At 35.5% G+C, this 21,431-nt stretch overlaps 1 protein-coding gene across 2 annotated transcripts in view; it reads right to left on the bottom strand.

Annotated features, from left to right (window-relative positions):
* LOC150101062 (protein phosphatase 1 regulatory subunit 42-like) overlaps nt 1-21,308 on the bottom strand; it is a 78,379-nt gene extending 57,071 nt beyond the window's left edge. The window contains exon 1 of one of the 2 annotated variants that reach the window (XM_090401774.1): nt 20,834-21,308. The gene's annotated coding sequence lies outside the window, so the exon portion shown is untranslated. The remainder of the gene's footprint in view (nt 1-20,833) is intronic. The other variant, XM_090401773.1, reaches the window with a different exon arrangement.
* Between the last annotated feature and the right edge of the window lie 123 nt (nt 21,309-21,431).

The raw sequence follows: 21,431 nt of genomic DNA, 5'->3' as shown, positions 1-21,431 counted from the left end.
TTTCTATGTCAAGGTTTGCTTCAAAATCACAATTATTCTATGAGTTGTATTTGAAACCTTTGAACTTCAAATTCTTATCCATCATTCTGCCAAGATCCCTAGCATCATCATCATCAGTTTCTTGTAACATAACCCAGCAAATATAATATGCTGCTGGAAATCATTAATCAGTTATGCATAAAAGTGCATAACTTTATACTTACAAACATTAAACTGACAGCCATTTTCTTTTGTCCAAATTTCCAGCCTATTGAAATCATTTTGTAAGTGCTGAATATCAGTAGCATGCCCGATTGCCCTGCCTATCTTCGCATCATCAGCAAACAATTGCATATCTCCTGTCACACCCTTCCCAATGTCATTAATGTATAGACTGAACCCTGAGGTACACCACTGGCCACGTCATACCTGGCAGATTCATACCCACTGTATACCGCTTTTTGATATGTCTGTCAACCATCCACTGATCAAAGTCAAGAGTTTATATTCCAATCCCATATTCTCCAGTTTATGCAACAGCCTTTCATGTGGTTATCAAATGCCTTAGGCAAAATCCAATATTATCATAGTATATCTGGGTCAATAGTTAGACACATCAATTTTTGTGCCACCCTTGTACAATGGAACTCTCATACAGTCTTTCCATTCCTGTGGTATCATTCCTGAGCTGAGACTAAAGTTATACAAACAAGTAAAAGGCCTAGCCAATTTGGCTGAACATTCCTTTAGTAAACATGTTGATATTTCATCTGTCCCTATTGACAAATTTTGATCCAGGTTATGCAATGGCTCTTCAATTTCATTTTCGTGCACCTCTAACTCATCCAATGTAGTAGTAGCACTATGCACCACGTTACATACACCTGTTTGATATATCTTAGCAAAGTGAGCAGTCATTAAATGAACAATCTCATTAGCTTCTGAATTCAATAAAGTTATTCTTCCACATTCATTCTTTCATTTGCTTGAGGCATAACGATAAAATTCTTTCGGATTGCTTGGAGCTTGCATAGCCAATTTCTTTTCATACTCTGATTTAGCTTTTTGCACAAGTCATCAATTTTCTGGCCTAAGCTTTATACATATATATATATATTTCATAACTCCTCTCACGATATTCTTTCCATATCATCTTCTTGTGGATCTACTGCTTACTAAGGATGCACATCCATTTCACTCCCAACCTATTTATTCTTCAAACACTACACTAGGGATACATTCAGATACAGCCTCATTTAAGTTTTTTCAAAGATTTCCATGCATTGCTGAAATTTTTCTCATCCAGTAACTGATACCATGGGACCAAAGACAGTATTCTCCTAAGTTGATTATAATTTCCAGCTTTGTAATTCATCATGTAACCCATTCTAATGGGAACAGGTTACTTGATTAGATACTTTCCAAGAAAGCACAGCACGATTGCTGTCACCAACTGGTGGTAAGATATCCATATTCTTAACAGAGATCTCTTCTGACACTATGAATAAATCCAACACCTTTGACTCGAGTTCCTTCTGCTGCTTGAGAAAGTAGGATCTCAAGTCAAAGAGTGTTGGATTTGTTTCAATACAATTCAATAAATTCCTTTTCATTCTTATCATGAGATTTCTCTTGAAATTATAATATATATATATATATATATATCCAATCAATGTTTGGATAATTAAAGTCACCCATAATGATCCCTCACTTAGTACCCATAAAGTTAAACTGGCATTGCATTTCTTCATCCCCTGCAACTGAGCTAATGGCAAAATGTGTTTAGGTGAAAATTAGAAATTATATATATAAAAACTGGGATAATATAGATGACTAAGGAAATGAAAAAAGATGCAAAAAGATTATGGAAAAAGTATAGAAGAAGTGAAGAACAGTTACATGAGGAATATAAGTTCAAGCAAGAATGGTGACTAGCACAGTACGAGTAAAAAAAATTACAATATGAGAGAATTTCAAATTTCAATCCCAAGGAGGTCATTATGTGGACAAATGGACATATGATGAAAGCAAATAACATAGTTGTTTAATGAATACTTATTATAATATCTTATTCAGTCAATGCAGATTTTATTCCAAAGATGGAAAGGACAACCAGTTGCAATGTTTTCATTAATGAAGCATTACAAGTTGTATTCCTCAGGGAGTGAAAGGAAAGTACCACTGCATATAGGTGGTGGGAGAATGGAGGAATCAAACTATAGGCCAGTTTGATTTTTTTTTTTTTTTTTAAGTAACATGCTTCAAACCAAATCGCTGTCCTGATTGCCTGAGTGGTTAGCATATTCACTTGCCAATGTTAAGATATTGTAAAACTTGATAACAGCTTATATTCAGACTTAGGCAAGAGGGTAATGTTATCTGTGCAGGTCAGCACAGATTTATTAATGCAAGTTCTTGTTTCAGTAATTAGTTCTTTTTCATAATAACATAACCAGAGTGGTTGATGAAGCAATGCATATAATGTAATCTTTTTTGGATTTTGCAAAAGCATTTAACAGGTTGTCTTATGGTAAGCTGATATATAAGCTACAATGTATGGTTTAAATATTAATTTGTTTGAGCTGATTGATATCTATAAGATCACAATTGCCGAAAGGTTGTGATTGCATATACACATATATGGGAAGCAAAACCACAGTAAGAAAGAAGGAAAGTAACCACTGAGGTTACATAGGGCTATATACTAATACTAGAGAGGGGGTTCCACCCCTAGTGTCCAACCCCCCCCCCCCCAAGTTCTTGACTGGTAGGCCAGTTCTCCTTGAATTCTGATGACTTGAAATGGGGATTCCCCCCCCCAGGCACCCCCAGGGGAGGGGGGGAAGAATCCCCATTTGGTACAGGCAAACTGAGGAGGAGGAGATCATTGCTAGCTAATGAGTCTATACGTAGGTAGTGCAGAAAGAATGATGTAGGATTTATTGATCTGTGGTCTGCAGAAAGAAGGCTTGTACAATGCTGATGGACTCATCTAAATTGTTTTGGTGTTAGGTGTTTAGGGAAAGAGAGAGAGATTTGTTCTCCGAGCATGCTGAAGCACAATTTCTGTAAATTAGGGTGAAAGCATGCGAGTTTGTGTGAAGGCACCCATAAGGAAAGTGAGTGAAAGAATGACCAAGTGCTGAATCTACTCTCTCAAGCAAAAATACTGAATAGGGTAGTCAATTCAGAAATGAAAGTTGGGTGGAGGCATAAAGCAATGCTGCAGTTTCTATATACTAATGCCAGAAGTATCAAAAACAAGAGGGAGGATTAATGGCATTGGTTAATGCAACCTTGCCAAAAGTTATAGGCGTTAATAAAAATAGCAGGTCAAAGGAAATCCCAAAATGTTCTTTCATTATGTAGCAAAGTAAGAGGAAGAATGACTATGGAAAATTAACCTTAACGAGTGATAAGCAGATAAAATAGTTGACTTACTGAGTGACCATTTTGCAAGGATATATATCATCCTAGTGATGTTACTGCTTTAACATATGTTAAAGCAGTAACCTAATGTGGGAACAGTGGTGAATAAATTGGAGTCCTAGGATATTGCAGAATCTCAGTGTCAATACAGCTGTGGGATTAGATGGGATATCAACTCGGGTTTTGCCAGAATATGCAAGGGAACTGGCAATGTCTCTGACTACTCTTCGAGTTCCAAGGGAGTGAAAAGGCAAAAACAATTCCCTTGAAGTGGGGGGTGGGTTCTAAGACTGAAGTAGCAAATTATAGACCAATCAGTGTCTCAAGTGTAGTGGTAAAAACACTAGAAAAATTAGTCAAAAAGAGAATTCAAGAACAGGCAAATAAAAATATGATACTGCATAAGGGTCAAAATGGCTTTGTGAAAGGTCAGTCATGGTTTAGTAATTTACTAAATTTTTACAATAGAGTAACAGCTGAGTTCTATAAAGGAAATGGCTACATAATGATTTTTCAAACACATTTAACAAAATGCTGCATTGAACTCTGTTACACAAATTAGAACAAATGGAAATGGACATAACACTAGTTAAATGGAAGAGGGTGGCTGCTGTACAGATATCAAATAGTGGTATATGGAGGGGCAGAACTGAGGCAAAAACAGGTGACTAGTTGTGTGCTGCAAGATTCAGTGCTGGGACTATTGCTTTAATTTGCATATAAATGATACAGGAAATAACCTGAAAGTAAATATTCAGTTGTTTGCTGACGATGCGAAATTAGGTAACGTAATAGTTAATCAAGGAGATGTGGAGAGCTTGCAGGAAGATTTAAATAGGTTGTCAGTATGGATAAAAGATAATGGGTATCCGTTTAATTTAGAGAAATGTAAAGTTATGCAGTTTGGGAAAAATAGATTACAAGCCATGTATCATATTGATGGCACTGTACTCCAGGAAACAGATGAAGCTAGAGATTTAGGAGTGGTGGGAGACAGAGAGTTTGTTTAGAGGATATACTGCTAAGGTAGTCCCATAAGATTACTTGGTTATTGAAGAACACATTAACATGTAGAAATAAGGAAGTTATTTCTCTTTTAAGGCCTTGATACATCCACATCTGGATTACTGCTCAAGTCTGGTCTCCTGCGTTTCTTGGAGATGAGGAAGTGGTGGAGAAGATTCAGAGGCGAGTAAACAAGATGGTGATTACTTTCTTGTGGAATGTTCCTTATGAGGATAGATTGAGAATGTGGAGAAGTTGTTTAATAGGAGAAAAAGAGGAGATATGATGGAAACATTTAAGTTACATAAAGGATTTTATAGGATTGATGCAGGGGAAACATTTCAGCACTTGGCTGGAGGGGCCAGAGCAAGGGGTCCCTGGAAGTTGAATCAAGTTGTGATTAGTAGGAGTGTGAAAACTAGATTTTTTTTGCTTTGCGAGTTCTGAATGAGTGCAATGGGTTGCCAGAGTCAGTTGTGAGTGCTTTATCTGTTAATGGGTTCAAGAAAAGGTATGATAGATTGGATCTCCCACGATGAGTCTTCAGACTCCATGGAGGTGCCCATATAATAAGTTATATAATTGATATATGAAGTCACTGCATCTTGGAATACCAAGCTACTAAAAACAAACCATACAATAAGCTCATTCAGCAATGATGTAAGGTTTCATTAAGATACACAAATGAAAGAAATTCATTTAGTCCAACAGCCGAAAATACCAAATGTTAAATATATAAATCAACTAAATGATTTTCTCTTTCTGCTGATCACACTAAAACTCAAGGCATCTACTTTCATTTAAAAAAAAAAAAAGAACTAAGCATCAAGAATAAACTTGAAAACAATGTGCTTATAAAAAACATGGTTACCACATCTTTTTTGCTAGTATTTTGTTGGCATAAACTTGAGTAAGAAAGTTTTCCTCAATACATTCTAAACTCACTTCATTTATTTTAGAGAAAAATAAATACCAGAAGAAAACAGAAATGGACTCTCTATCTTCCCATTTTTAATTACTTGGGGAGTAATTGAACAAGGACTCATATTTCACCATCTAGCTCTACTGCTATATGATGCCATCTTTAGCCCATGACATTCAGGTTATTTTAGAAGCAAAGAAATATATTACAGGCCGTACCCCTTCCAAAGGTAGCGGGATTATTACTTCACTGTTACTATGGCAACAGTGAAGCGCATTGCATTTGTAAGTAAGCACATGCATAGAAAATCCACTAAAAACCGTAACTGCCCGAATCACAACATTTTACGTATAACATTACATTATGATTGCTAATATTGAATTGCACGGCCAAGATGACGCTATACGACTGTGCCCCTTTGGATTTTCTGGAATTAACTGATAGGCTGTAACAAAGTAGATGTCATATAGTTTATTATAAACTAGCTTAAGATAAGCAGTAATTGTTTACGTTATGAAGTGAATTTCACTTAGTCACAACACACATTTCTGAACATGATATTTTATTACAATAATATATACATAAACACTCTTATCCCTTTATTAATTTAATGAGGAATCTCCTCAACACCACTCAGTCTGTGGGTAGTATCATCAGATTGTGCATCTTTACTAAATAAAGATTCAGAGATGTCATCTACTGCGAAACACGTTTTCCACCACCTCTATCATTCCATCAAGAGCCCAGAATTTTTCTTCTTCAATAATATGGGTTGTGCAACTTTTCCATGTGCACTCAGTAATTTTTGGAAATCCTTCATTGACCGGTCTTTCAACATCTGAAATTTTGCAAGGTGTATTTTTAACTGCAACATTCCCCTTAATTTGTGCTCAGATGAGTTCTATGGGGTTCAGTTCACAATGGTATGGTGGAAGACGAATAACCGTGTCCTTTTCTGTTCGCCAATACTGTCAATGCGATATTTTTGAAATTGACACTCTTGCCATTTGCTACCAAGTTCAATAGTTCTGTTCTCACCATATCAGAAGTAAAACCGATTCCTTTTTCCTTCAACCACTTCTAAATTCTTTTTTGCATGTAGCCTGAGATGGCACATTTTCCAGTCAGACAGAATGGTGGGCATCGTCCATTCCAATAACGCTGTTAGGATCAATGTTTGGCAAAAACATGTTCATGAACCAATGATCATAGTGCTTTCCATCCAGTTCCTTATGATAATCAGCTTGTGATTTCTGCCCTAGTAAAATTTCAAGGATCCCCGGTACAAATCTGTCTTCGCTGCCAGCATGAATGAAGATTATATGAGACCCTTTTCCACTCGGTGCTTTCAGGCCTGTCGTTAAGCCCAACAAAAATGCTTGATGAGAACTTTTTACTTTTGCGTCCTGGAGAACTTTAGTGCAGGTGTGACTGGCATTCACCCAGGTTTCATCAGTATAATAAATTTTTTGTCCCTCGAGACAATATTTCCTGATAGAACAAATCCTGCGATGCCATAAAATTATATCTTCCCTTCCCTGCCGATGATTGCTTTCTTGTGGCGTAAACAAAACCAAGGTCCTTTACCAGTAAGCTGTTGTTAATGAAATGCAAGTGGGATCTTCATCATTGTTTACAGCAGTCATTACCTTATATATATTGTAGGAATTTTGTTCTTTCGGAAGAAATTGTGCACTTTCTGATGAATTGCTGACAGCATAAAGTCGTCATATTTCACTGAGCGCACGTGCATGTGTGTGTGTAGTCCTATGGCACTAGGCCTCTTCTTCTCCGGCATACTCAGTTATCCCTTTGTGGTCAGTTCCATCTTCAAACAGTATACTGCCATCTTGCTTAAACCTGTCAGTTCCGTTATTTACTTCGTGATATTACCCGCCATTTCATCAGGATTTCTCGTCCGTAAACCAGCGTAAACATTTAGTATGATGCACTTTTCAGAGCTTTGCCTTTAGGATGCATTACTAATCAGGACTACCACAAGTGGGAATACAAGAGCCAACACTACCAGTCATCTCTGCCATTTTTAGGTAGAGTCATTGGAGACCACATGACAGATAATTGCATTTTACAAAAATAAGTTCCCTGTAACAATTTAATGGTATGAAACATATAATTCTAGCATCGGCAAGTAAGGAAGTAGTAAAATAATTATATACAAAGTACCACACGATGTGATAATGTAAAAAAATTTAAAGAACTATTTTATGCAGTGTAAACCTATAGCATGAATAGTAAACGGAAATGTAGCTTATTCTGCTACTTCCAAGATAACCTGAAAAAAGTATAGGTTAGGGAGAAAAATATAAATTAAAAAATAAATAAAGCAAACCAGGTTGAACATTTCAGAATCAAACCCACTTCTAAAAAGGGACAATAAATTATACTAGACAAATTATATTATTAATCTTTTACAAGTAAACAATAGCTTGTGTGCAAAGTATCTTCACAACTTTGCATAAAGTTGTGAAGATATTTGAATAAATTTGAATAAAGGATTAAGACAAGAAATTAACTGGTTTAGTATAATTTACTTTCTAACAGAAAGCTTTCTACAAGAACTCTGAACCAAAGTATTTTAATAATTGCTTTTAATTAATTTCTTCTTGCATGTGGAAAATATGAAAACCCAGACTGTCTGAAAGGAAGTATGCTGTATATTACAGGATACAGAGAACTGATGTCAAGTCAACAACCTCTAAAAACAACATGGTCATGAAGATATTTCATGAACAACTCTTGTCTGCTTATGTTTTAGTAAAAGATTAAGACAAGAATATATAATTTCTTGTGTAATTTACTTTCTGAAGTTTTGCAGACCTGCTTGGCTAAGTGGTTAGTGTATCAGCTCTCCAACTAACAGGTCGTGTATTCAAATCCCACCTTGGAATTGAATATTTGTGATTATCTTTAACTGGTAGATGAATTTCATCACCCAGTGTGAGTGTAAAATTCGATGCAGTGAAAATTTTCAAGTCTCTTTGCATCGACTTTTACAAAGGTCACATCTAGAAAGCTTACCAAAATTACTTTGTTGCTGTAAATATAATACTAGAAGTCTATGTATAAAGCCCAAAGGAATTAGCTTGCTCACTTGTATAAACAAAAGATGTCTAAATGTCAAAGCCAAAGGCAATGCCTTTGCCATCAGAATATTATTTGATGTTAGTGCTCTGATTGAAGTGTAAGAGAAACCTTTTGTTTACAAATCCAGTCTAAAACGCCGCCCCTTTTACCACTGACCCTGAAAGTCAGTGGTAAAAGGAGTGGCGTGAATCAAACATAGTTCCACAGTCCAGTAAAAACGGATTAAAGATGCACTTAAGGGGAGAAAGAGAAGTCGGCTTTAATAGAAAATCAAGAGAATCATGCGGAAATGCTCGGGTCTCAATCCTTCATCCAGGGTTCTGTGGAAGGATGAATATAAGCATGGATCTTCGACCATTGAGATCGACATTTATTTTCGGCTGGGACACAACGAGATCGGAAGGAGGTAAAGAGGAGAAGGAAGTCGATCCACTGCAAGTTGTCCAGATCAAATGACGTTGTGACAGACGGTCACTGGAAGCTATTAGCCATGGAGGGAGTAGCCACACCTGACCAGACTGCTTTGCCGCTTAGACGAGTCTGCGTATGCTCCGATCGTTGAACCACCCCTTCACCCGAGTTTCAAGACGTCGGGAAATCATGTTCCGGACCCTGCCAAACTATTCTAGATGAGACGCTGGTGCTCCAAGATTATCTGAGGAGAAACCCAAAACCCGAGACAGAGAAGAACCTAAGGACTCAGAAATGAACTGTGAAGAAGTGCACTAAAGGGATTAAGAACTTATGTGAGTTGCTTGTTACATATTATTTTGTTTGTGATGTAAGAGAACTGTCTTAAATGGACTGTTCTATAGTGCTAAGATAGATATTGTCTGAGAGTAATTGATGCAAGTTAATAGTTGGAATTTGTAGGTGTATAGACCGGAGCATAATTTCCTAAGAAGTAATTAGGCTAGAAGTTTTAATTATTGATTGCAGCGAATGCTAAAGTTTTATGCTGCATAATTGCTGAAAATTGCCATGGAGATTTTGTTCTATAATAGTTAGCTTAAACTAGGAGCTATAAGTTTGTTGCAGTGATTCTTGTAATTTTATTGTATAATTGTGGGAAATTGCCATAAAAGTTTTGACATATAGAGCCTAGCTTAAACTGAAGTTAGAAGCAATTTCCTATTGTATGAGTTGTATATTCAATCTTAGTATTAATAAACATGCTTGTTATATATTCAAGGAGTGCCGCCTGAATCTTTAATATATAATGCACTGTTTCCAAATAAATTCGATCCTGTAAGCGGGAAGTTAAATGATAGCTATGATAAGGAGCGCATAAGAGCCACGACTGTATATTAATCATCGAGAAAGGATTTATGTTAGATAGAGACCTACTGGAAGTATTACTAATTCTTATACCACAAAGAGACCACCAGTGGCACAGTCATTAACGAAAACAAATTTCTAGTGCTATCAGGTATAAGAATATAAAATTACGGAAGGTAGAGTAAATGAGAACAGAAAGAGTTGTATTAATACCATATATAGAAAGGGATTAAATATAGAGCAAAGATAAATATAGATCACAGAAAAATATAAACGCATTAAAATTAACAACCGGAACCAAAAACACTACATGAGACCGCTACCCTGCTTATTGGAAGCCTCAAGTGGCTTGAAAAAGTTCCATGTTTTGTCTCTAGAGCAGGGTTTCCACAGACTATGTAAAAAATAAATTTAAAAAATTTATTTTTTAATTAGCCCACCCAAAATACTGATGTATCATAGGCTTACAGCCTTTTGTGAATGTGAACCACAAAATAAAAATTTTAAAAAGGTGGAAAACGTTTTTACAGATGTTAACTGTCAAAAACTATAAATAATTATTTAAAGCTCTTAATCATTGACATTCTTGTTCTGAAGCAGTTAAACCGAACTAATAACAACAGAAAATACTCTCAAAACAGGTAGAAATTAATTCCGTCTATCCACAGATAATAAGAATGGAATCAGCATCTCTTACAGTTTTTCCTAGCATTTCAAGTACGATGCAGCCCACTGTCATACCACCTGAAACCAAGGCTGATTTTCAATTTATTTGTTATTTTGGGAAGGGAGTGGACAGCATGCTGCCCAGCTTCCTTCTTTGCAGAGAAAATTCTTAGCCTTGTTTCAAGCAGTATCATTTTTCTAATGTGAGTGCAAAATATCTGTTTGTGTTATATTATACCTCAATATTTTATCCAGCGAAACAGCAGCAGCGAAACATGGACAATGGAAACAGGAGATATTAGAAGATTGGAGGCATTTGAAATGTGGTGTTGGAGACAAATGCAAAAGATAAAATGGACAGGCAAAAAATCTAATGAAGAAGTGTTTAAGGAAGTAAATGAACCCAGAACACTGATAAAGACATTAATAACAAGAAGAGACATGGATTGGACATCTCTTATGACATGAAAGTCTGACAAGAAGAATAATAGAAGGCAAAATCAAAGGAAAAAGAGAAAGAGGAAAAGATACTTTGATGAAATAAAACCAAGCACTGGACTTAAAACATACTATGAAATAAAGAGAAAAGCAACCAGAAGAGAAGAATGGAAGGAAATGCTGCTGAGCTACCAGTCATAAGACTGATGCAATAGAAGAATTTTATTCAGAATAAGTAAAATTAAGTAATACTTGGGATAGTAATCTAACAAGTTGTCTTACTGCATTTATTTTGAAGGCATTATTTCATTTTTATATTGAAAATCTCTGCTAACATAAACTTGTGTACTAAAAGTCACCATATAGGTTGATGAAATAGAACTTGTTCGAAATTACCCTATGACATGACTATATTTTTATCAAACCTCCATGGAGCCAAAGGACTCATTGACCCTATGGGTTGTTATCTTTAATCTGATAACAACCCATCATCAACTTATGTCTTAATCCCAATCCCTCTTCTTTTATTCACAAGGCTCTGTAAGTTGCATTCCCTCAATCTTTCATTGTATCTGACATTCCAAACACCTGACATTAACTTAGTAAACCTTCCCCCCCCCCACACACACACAAAAAAAACCAGACGACCAAATCTGTGCATAGTAGCCCATATGTGGATTGATCAAAGCCCTATACGAGGGAACCAAAACTTCTTTGCCTCAGCATATCAATGTCCTCCTCATTATTGCCATAATCTGTTGGAATGTTCTTACAACTTTAGCTTTAGTAATGCAATCCCTAAACTTCAAGTCTCTGTCTACTATCACTCCCAGATCTCTAATCTCCTCTACCTCCTTCAAAATTTTTCATTAATGTATACTCTTGCATCCCAACTTGCCTACCAAATTTCAAGACCTTGAACTTTGCAACATTAAACTGGCGGCTCCAATCATCTGTCTAATAACAATCTATTCAGATCCACCTGCAAGGACATGTTTGCTCTGCTTCTCATAGATCTTCCCAACTTTGCATCATCAGTGAACAGCTGCACAACTCCAGTCAAGCCAGTCCCAATGTCATTAATGTACAAATTAAACAGTAATGGTGCCAAAAGAGATATGTGTGCCACTCCACTAGTGACCTTCCTCTTTTGGGATACCACTCATTTATATACAACCTGGCTATCCAACTTATTAGTCTGTTATTTAATCCAATCTATTTCAGTTTAGCTACCAGCTTGCCATGTGGCAGTCTATCAAAGGCCTTTCAAAACTCCAAGTACACCACCATATATGCATCTCTTTTATTGAGTGAGTAGATCACTGAAACACGACCTTTCCCTAACAAACTCATGCTGACCATCATAAAGAATACACTATTATCAACTCACTTCTGAATCCTAGTCCACACCAACTTCTCTAATATCTTAACCCCCACCCCCAAACACAAAGATTGGCCTATAATTTGTAGCCTCAGTCTTGTCCCTCCCCCCACCTCACCCATTTGTGAAGTGGAATAATTTTCCACTTCACAGGGTGGGTCCCACCTTCCATTCTTTTGGACCCACCCTGTTGCAAGATTCATGTTAAATAGTTGCATCAAAGCTGCAATTAATTCCATAGGGAATTCCCCTCAAGACACATGGCTATCTATTGTCAAATCCTACTGCCCTATTAACATCAAGTTTACTTCCTTATCATTCACCACCATACATTCTACACTCCAGCTTATCCTGATGTTGCCTTCATGAAGAGAGAATATACTAATTAATCTGATCATTGAATAATTCAACTATATTCTCTGCATTGGTGACCAATCTGCCAGTGTCATGAACTAGTATCATTCTCCCATAGTTATTATTCCTCCTACCTACCACATATCAAATGAACTCACTGGGATTTTTCTTAGCTTGATTGGCTAATTTCTTCTCATACTGCACTTTTTGCTGTCTTTACCAAATGAGTCATCTTTCAACTAAGTACAACTGATTATTCCCACATTCATCTTGTCTTGCCTCCACAGTACCTTCAAGATCTCACATCTCACATTTAATCTCTTCATTCATCCATTTTACTCCTACCTTATTTGGCTTTTTTACCTTTACAATGCACTCAGACACTGCTGCTGTTAAACAGTTCTTTATCAATGCCCTTGCAGCATCTGTTTCCTTTCCACTCAAATTCTCTTTCCAATGCTACAACTTCCGGTTGCCTCCTAAGCTTATCATAATCACCAGCCCAGTAATTCCACATATATCCCTTCTTCAAAAAAGTTCTTTGCTTGCACCTAAGCCAAGATGCAACATTTCTTGGTCTATAGCAACACCCCACCAAATATCTCATGCTTCAAAACCACTGCCACTTTTTTCTTCTTGGAAATCAACCTTGCACAAACATAATTCTCCTGATATCATCAACAGCACTTCCCCTCCCTTCTTGTCTTTCCTATCTTCACAAAAAGCATCATATCCTTCCATTTCTATTCCTGTCAAGATGTCAATCTCCTCCAGCCATGTTTCACTTATTTTAACTATTTTTGGGTACATACACTCAATAATTGCAACAATTTCATCTTCCTTATTTCTGACACTCCTGGCATTTGTAAATAAACATAATTCATTTTTTGGTCTATAGCCAGTCCTACTCATGCTGTCCCCAGTCTCTAGCTTCTCCTGTCTGCTCAATTTTTGTCCCACATAGCCTACAGACTTAACCACTCCCCATGTATCCATAGTAATTCCATTTTTATGTTGACCATCCATATACTTGTATTCATTATCGCTTTCAGAATCCACTCTCATTACATCGTATCCTCCTGACCAACCTGGCCCACCCTGTTTCTCTGTCCAATTTGCTTTCCTGTTGCCACATTCTCTTCTACATTCACAATCACACCAGTCTCACCTAGTCCACTCTTCTGCTCATTCACATCATCTTTGACTTCCACCGATACCTTCTTTGCATCACTCATTACATACTTATTTAACTTATTATAGTTATTTTACATTTATTCATAATTTAAAACTTCCATTTTGTATAAAAATATACGTATAATCATGTTATTATGAAAGATTTATAAAAACTTTAACTTGGGAATAAATTTAAAAGAACTGAGTGCAAGGTAAAGAAATTTGGATCAGGGACAGTGCAAGAAAGCAATAATCTGTTTGCTAAGTCATAGAAGATCACAAATTATTAGTTCGGAAGACACCCCACAGACTGAACATATCAAAAAACAATTCAGAGAATCACACATTTGATTCTGGAGAAAAAGTTTTACCATATCTAAACGCTGCACAACTTGCATGAAAAAGCTTATCCAAATTGAGCAGTAATATGTGTGCAAAATTCCATGGAATGTTGTTTTATATATGTTCAATCTGCAGGATGCATTCCTAACTGATAATCCCTGATTCTCTTCAAGGCAAACAGATTTAACACCAGCTTTCTCATGTTGTTCTTAGGTATCCAACCCTCTCTTCATCATAGAGAAATCCAGTTATTTTAAATTTATTCACAATTTAAAACTTCCATTTTGATTTTGTATAAAAATATGTGTAATCATGTCATTAAGATGATTGTTTGAAATTTACCCTATTCCAGTTATTTTAAATTTATTCACAATTTTAAACTTCCATTTTGTATAAAAATATGTATAATCATGTCATTAAGATGATTGTTTGAAATTTACCTATTTCATCAAAATAGCAATTTTTGGGACATCCTGCATACAGTATTGTGTTTGGAAGATCAAAATGCCATTTAATTTTTCTTTCTCTCCCCCCCCACCCCAGTACAACACTTCTAGTCAAACAGGTGAACAACTTTAGGTGAATTATTAGAAAGGTATGTGAATGCAGTGCTTTTAACTATGTGTAACAACAGCGTATAACAATGCACTATCATCTGATAATCACACCAGAATAAAATGATTACTTCTTCTTCTTATTGTGCTATCTTCTATCGAAGGTCAGCAACCATCTTGGCGAACAAACTGCATTCTTGTGCTAATCTGAGCAGTTGTGCACTGCTCTTTCCTGTCCATGTCTTGATGTTGTCAAACCATGATATTCTTTTTCTTCCTCTAGTTCCTTTGCCACCAATTCTTCCTATCAAAATAGTTTGTAGAAGTTGGTATTTGCTGTTTCTCATGATGTGGCCAAGATATGATGTTTTTCGTTTCTTGATTATTTGTACAAGATGTTTAGCTTTGCCAATGGATTTTAAGACATCTTCATTGGTAATTTTTTCTGTCCATGATATCTTTAGCATTCTTCTGTATAGCCACATCTCAAAGGCTTCGATTTTCTTGATGGTTGTCGCCTTCAATGTCCATGTTTCAACTCCATAGAGCAGAATAGACCACACGTAGCATTTCAGCATCTGACTTCCATGTTTAGGTCTTTATTGCAGAATAGTGTTCTCATTTTCATGAAGGACTGCCGTGCAACTTCAATCCTTGTCTTTATATCTATTTCTGGATCCTACCGTTCATTAAGCCAGCAACCAAGATATTTATATCTTGACACTTGATCAATATTTTTCCCACTGAGTGTCAGTTTCATTGATGAGGCTGGATGTTTGCTGATGATCATGTATTTTGTCCTGTTGATGTTTATATTTATTCCCATTCTTTGGCTGTCTATGTATACTCTGTCAATGAGTTTTTGGAGATCCATAATATTATCTGCAATTAGCACGGTGTCATCTGCATATCAAAGGTTGTTAACAATCTTTCCATTTATTGTGATTCCCTCTGAACATTCTTCCAATGCTTTTTTAAAGATTACCTCTGCATATATGTTGAACAGGAGTGGTGAGAGCACACATCCTTGTCTCACTCCTCTTTTGATGTTAATATCACTGGTGGTAATGTTGTCTAATTGAACGGTAGTTGACTGATTCCAATACAGATTTGTTATTAGTCTTATGTCTTGTTCGTCTAGCCTTATTTGTTGAAGGACTTCTATTAAGTTAGTATGTCTGACCTTGTCGAATGCTTTTTCAAAATCTATGAAACACATAAAGACAGATTTCTGTTTTTCTATGCATTTTTGTATCAATATTTGGGTACAGAAAAGGGCCTCTCTAGTACCAAAACCATTTCGAAAGCCGAATTGTGTTTCACTTAGAGTTTCTTCACTTTTTCTATAAATATTAAAATGATTACTGAGTCATTAATTTATCCAATTAGTGTACAGTCATCCCTCGACTTACGTCCCTGATCCCATAAAAGAATAAACAACATTTTCAGCTATACTTTCGAACAAGACGTGAGCATGAGGTAAAGCATGCACAGTGGCAACAACGCTTTCAGCGGTAACCTCCCTCGGTAGTCGGCACGTGTCTTCAACAGTTCTGTTGATTTTGTGTTTGAGGAATGGGTTATTTGTGTATTTATCGTTAAATATTTCGCAACGTTTTGTAAACATGGCCCCTACACGCACAATCAAAAAACCTAGTGAAGAATCATACCTAGTGAAGAGGTAAGCAACTGATCTTGAAACAAAGTTGCAAGTTATAAAGCAATATGAAGCTGGTAAGCCTGTCGGTGTGATCGCATTGGATTTCAGATGGTCTCATTCTACAGTGATGACCATTTTGAAAAATTAAGGATAAAATCGTAGAGGCTGTGAAAGGATCTGATGCCATTAAATCGACAATAATGAGGAAGAAACAACAAGGTCCTCAGTGATATGGAAAAGCTACTTGCATCATGGATAGAGGACCTGAACCTAAAGCGCATACCCCTTAGCACTGTGACCATAACCGCTAAGGTGCTGTCTCTTCAACATGTTGAAGGAGAAAGTGGAACTAGATTATGACTACAAATTCAATGCTTCTTCCGGTTGGTTCAAGAGATTCAAGCAGTATTTTGCGCTGCATAATGTGAAAATGTATGGGAATCTGCATGTGCTGAGAAGGCTGCCAAGGAGTTTGTGGAAAAATTGGAAAAAATTATTACGAAGGAAAATTATTTGCCACAGCAAATATTTAGTATGGATGAGACGTCCTTATTTCGGAAAAAAATGTCCGAGCAGACATTCATCCACAAAAAGCTAAAATCTATGCCTAGTTTCAAAGCTCTTAATGCCCGTATTGCAATTCTGTTACAGGTGTGGCTGTAACAGAATTGCAATACGGGCAATTCTGTTACAGGTGTGGCTGGATATAAACTGAAACCATTTGTGATATGGCACAGTGAGAATCCACGAATCTTCAAAAACATTAGGAAGCATACTCCCAGTTCATTATTGGAGCAATAAGAAATCGTGGATGACTCAAAAATTGCTTGAGGATGCCTTAATCAACTGTTATGAGAGTGAAATAAAAAGCTATTGTGTGAAAGAAAATGTACAATTTAAAATTTTATTAATTCTATATATGGCTCCAGGTCATCCATCTTGTACGTCTTATATCTGTGATCTTCACCAAGTTCAAAGTCATGTTTCTCCCTCCAAACACTACTTCATTGATCCAACCGATGGATCAAGGAGTTCTTATAGTGTTTAAGGCTTATTATCTACAGAAAACTTTTTCACAAGCCATTTCTGCTACCGAAGGAAATGACCAGACTCTCATGCAATTCTGGAAAACATTCAATATTTATCATGCTATTAAAAATATTGCTGTAGCAGGACGAAGTGACCTCTCAATGTATGAGTGGTATATGAAAAAACACATTAAAAAGGTTTGTGCATGATTTTGGAACTTTGTAATAGTGGGTTTAGCAAACATCTGAATCTCGAAGTGAATGATGACGACATAATTCAACTCAGAATTGACAAACGAAGAATTGGTCGAACTGGAGGAACAACTGTTTGAGAAGAGGAAAAACAAGAAAAAGAAGAGGTAGCTAAATAATTTACAGTGGAGGGTCTTGCAGAAATGTGTTTTTTTGCAGTTAGCGATGTTCTCAAAATGGCTGAAGACATGGACCCCAATGTTGAACACTATTTAATAATAGAAACGAAAGCTCATGATGCGTTTGCTTGCTATGAACAAATTTATGATGAAAGGAAGAAGAATAAGCAAAGCATATTAGACATTTTCATCAAAAAAACAAAGGTTACACTAGAAGAGCCGCAGCCTGATCGTTCACAAGGGAAGGTAATGAAGATGTGATTGTGGAGGAAGATTTGGGTGATTATTCTCCTGTTTTATAGTGGCAGTAACACACAGTACAGTTTTATAATAAGGTTTAAAAATTAAAATGACAGTATACTTATTACGGTTAAGCCCCTAACCCCTATAACTCTGTTGATTTAATGTATTGACTTACGTCCTGCCGGATGGAACGGAACCTGGACGTAAGTCGAGGGATGACTGTATTCTCATTAACAACATTAGTTAACTTTGTCAACAAAATGTTAAATAACAATAATTCATTAATGAAACAAGATAAAATACAATTGTAATGATTTAAAAGATTAGGGCATGGCAAACTCATTCCTTTAATATCTTATTCCATAAGAGGTTGATCTCATTTCTTACTTTCACAAGATTACAAATGCTATACATAATCACACCAGAGTAGACAATATTAAGTGATAAAGTATTCCACAATAGGTTAGGTATAATTGCAATTTATTATTCTCATAATGGATGAACAAGCAGAAGTAAACCTTCAATAAGATTCAACATAAGTGCAAATAGTTTACTATTTACTACAGCAGTCTGCTGCAAAAATGCTGTCGACCATTGCCAAAAAGTGAAGATAACCTGAAACAACAAATCTTCTACCTAGAAATTAAAGATAATTTATGTTAATTCCTAGAATTATTCCTACTTATGTTCTTCCTGTTCTAAGTCAGATAACATATCTTCTAAATATAGACCTTTATTAGAACTAAAGAAAACTATAATTTTCTATGCTTTTTCTAAAGAGTGTAGTCAAGATGCATCACAAGATGTAATGCATCTTGATTTATTTTTTCTGCATTTATTTGCAGAATAAATTACATCTTGTGATACTTTGCACATTGACAGTGTCCTTTTGGTAGAAAAGATTTGCATTTGAATCCTGTCTAGTATGTGAAGAATATTTAATAATTTTCATTGAAATGAGTTAGCAGGTCTTTATATGGAGGTGATATGCTTTTTTTTCCCCTTCCTGGAAACTTGGGTTTTTCATCACACAGATGGACAGATCAATCAGAAGAACAAATGCAATTAATTAACAGATGTAATACACTGGCTTCATTGCCTTTAATAATAATTTGAAGCAAATAAACATAAATGAACTCAACTTTCTTGAAAATATGCTTGCATTTTTATACTTCGTTATTACTTTTAACATAGTTTAAAAGTATATTGAGAGTAATAAAGAAGTAAAAGAACATTTTGAATAGCAATATTACAGAGTATATTTTGCAAATATTACCATTATTATTAACAATACAGAACATGTAAGTAGAAGTCATCTAAGGTTAAGTTAAGCTATTGCTTAAACAGAATGGGAGACTAGGGATCAATAAAACAGGAATTTGAATCAAAAATAGTAAGGAGAAAAAAGAGAGAGAACCAAAATATAGAATGGAGGGATGTAGCTGAAGTACACCTGAAAACAGAAAAATAGTTTATAAAATCAAAACATATAATAGACTAATTTGGAAGAAAACAGTAGAAATAAAATATACAGTAGCTGTAATGGAATCATACTATCAGGTACATCCATTCAGTATATAGACACTAGAAAAAATTTCCCCCTTTTTTATATATTTAACTGCATTACATGTATATATCAAGACAGTTTTATGATATACAGCAGTAGATAATGCATTAATGGTAGGCTGTAGTAGCATAATCAGCATATCAGTGCTTTAGAATTTTTTTAATTTCTGTAAACCATTCTTTACAGTAACTAAATTTGAGAAAAAGTTCATTCCATTGAAATGTAATGCTAATCAGAGAATTTCTGATTATAATATCAGTGATACTGAAAATTTCTCCAGTATTTTAAAGGCTGCCATACAGTCAGAGAACTAGGGCTATCCATGGAAGCTGGTTAAGAGTGTGGTTAATAAGGATGTGCAGACCAGATTTTTTGCATGGAAAATGGTGAGTGAGTGGAATGGATTGAATGGATTCAAGGAGAGGTATGATAGGATTTGTGTGTATGGTGGTTGATTTGGTTCTCCCACAATGAGTCGCTGGACTCCATGGAGATGCCGTAAAATAATAATACATAATAATAATATCAATATACACCTGATTAACTCAACATTAAATAAAAGTGAAAGTTATTTTAATGTGCCCAAGACTTGAAAATAATCAATACAAGAAATGCACCCTTTCTTTTAAGAAAAATATTACAGAATATAGAAGAGAATTAATCAAGTGTAACTAAAGCCATTACTAGCAATGATTTTCTCCTATCACACTTACACTATTTATAAGTGCCGGTCAAATTGAACAGAACTCATTTAACAAAATATGTAAATTGCTGCAATCTGCCCAATCCCTTCTCCATCAGGTAAACTTTGCAGTCCTCAAATGAACTTTGTAAAAAATCAAATGACTTATTACAAAAGAGAAACAAGAAAATCTCAAATATGCTGAAAAACAAGTGGCAAGTTTCCCAAATTTCCAAGAAAGATGATCATTCATTCAATTGTCTTATCTCTATGAAGTAACAATCAACCAACAGGTTATCCTTACATGAACACATCAATAGTGAATAGGCGGGGATGGAGGCGGAAGCAACTTGGATTTTGATTAAACAGCTGACATCACTATTAAGCACTAGCCCTAGCAAGAAGCAATAACTAATTTTTTTTTTTTTTAAATCATTATTTTTTCATGCATTTCTGTGAAATTAAGAGGCTCATTGTGGGAGATATTGTAGTAAACATCATTCACATAATACCTATCATACTTCTCCTTGAACTCATTTACAGAGGAAACACTCATATTTGCCTCAGGCAACTGACAACTAAAAGATTACAAGTATTATGTAAAATAATGTTTCCATCAATGTTATTAGAGAACAACATATGAATATAATAATCACCTGCTGCCACTTACTGGACAAGCAATGCACACCAGAACAGCACTGTAATACACGGTATGAAACAGTAAAAAAAATATAGGCTTATTTCTTGTTTTTCTGTTGCTTTGAACTATATGTTCACTGATATGAAACAATACATTTCACACAATATTTGTAATCTCTATTAATCAGTTATTGAACTAGTTATCACTTTTTAGTGTAGTCAACATACTTCACAAGAATGATGACCTATTTACAGGAGATAAAAAAAATACTGTACTGTTCATGCATGGCTCATCAGGAGAGGGGCGAAAAAGTGATACCACAAGACATTTATCTCCTACATATCAAATGAAGTAGACAATAGTCTAGACAATTGGGGGGAGGGACAGGGAAATGATTCTAATAACAATTAATCAGTACATTAAGAAAAATACAAAGAACATTATTTCAAAGAAGTGTTAGACTCACTTCTGCATTAGCACTGAATAACAATACTATATTCTGACAGTATATTCTGGAAAGTTTAACGTGATCCTATATTCAATAATGAAACCCAATATGAGTGTTGCAAGTTGTTGTCAAATAAGCAGCATGTTCTGTTCAAATAATACTTACT

This window comes from Typopeltis vanoorti, chromosome 12 (genome assembly GCF_054136105.1).
Source record: "Typopeltis vanoorti isolate ZY-2024b chromosome 12, IOZ_Tvanoo_1.0, whole genome shotgun sequence".
Lineage (NCBI taxonomy): Eukaryota > Metazoa > Arthropoda > Arachnida > Uropygi > Thelyphonidae > Typopeltis > Typopeltis vanoorti.
This window is presented reverse-complemented; position numbering and strand designations above follow the sequence as displayed.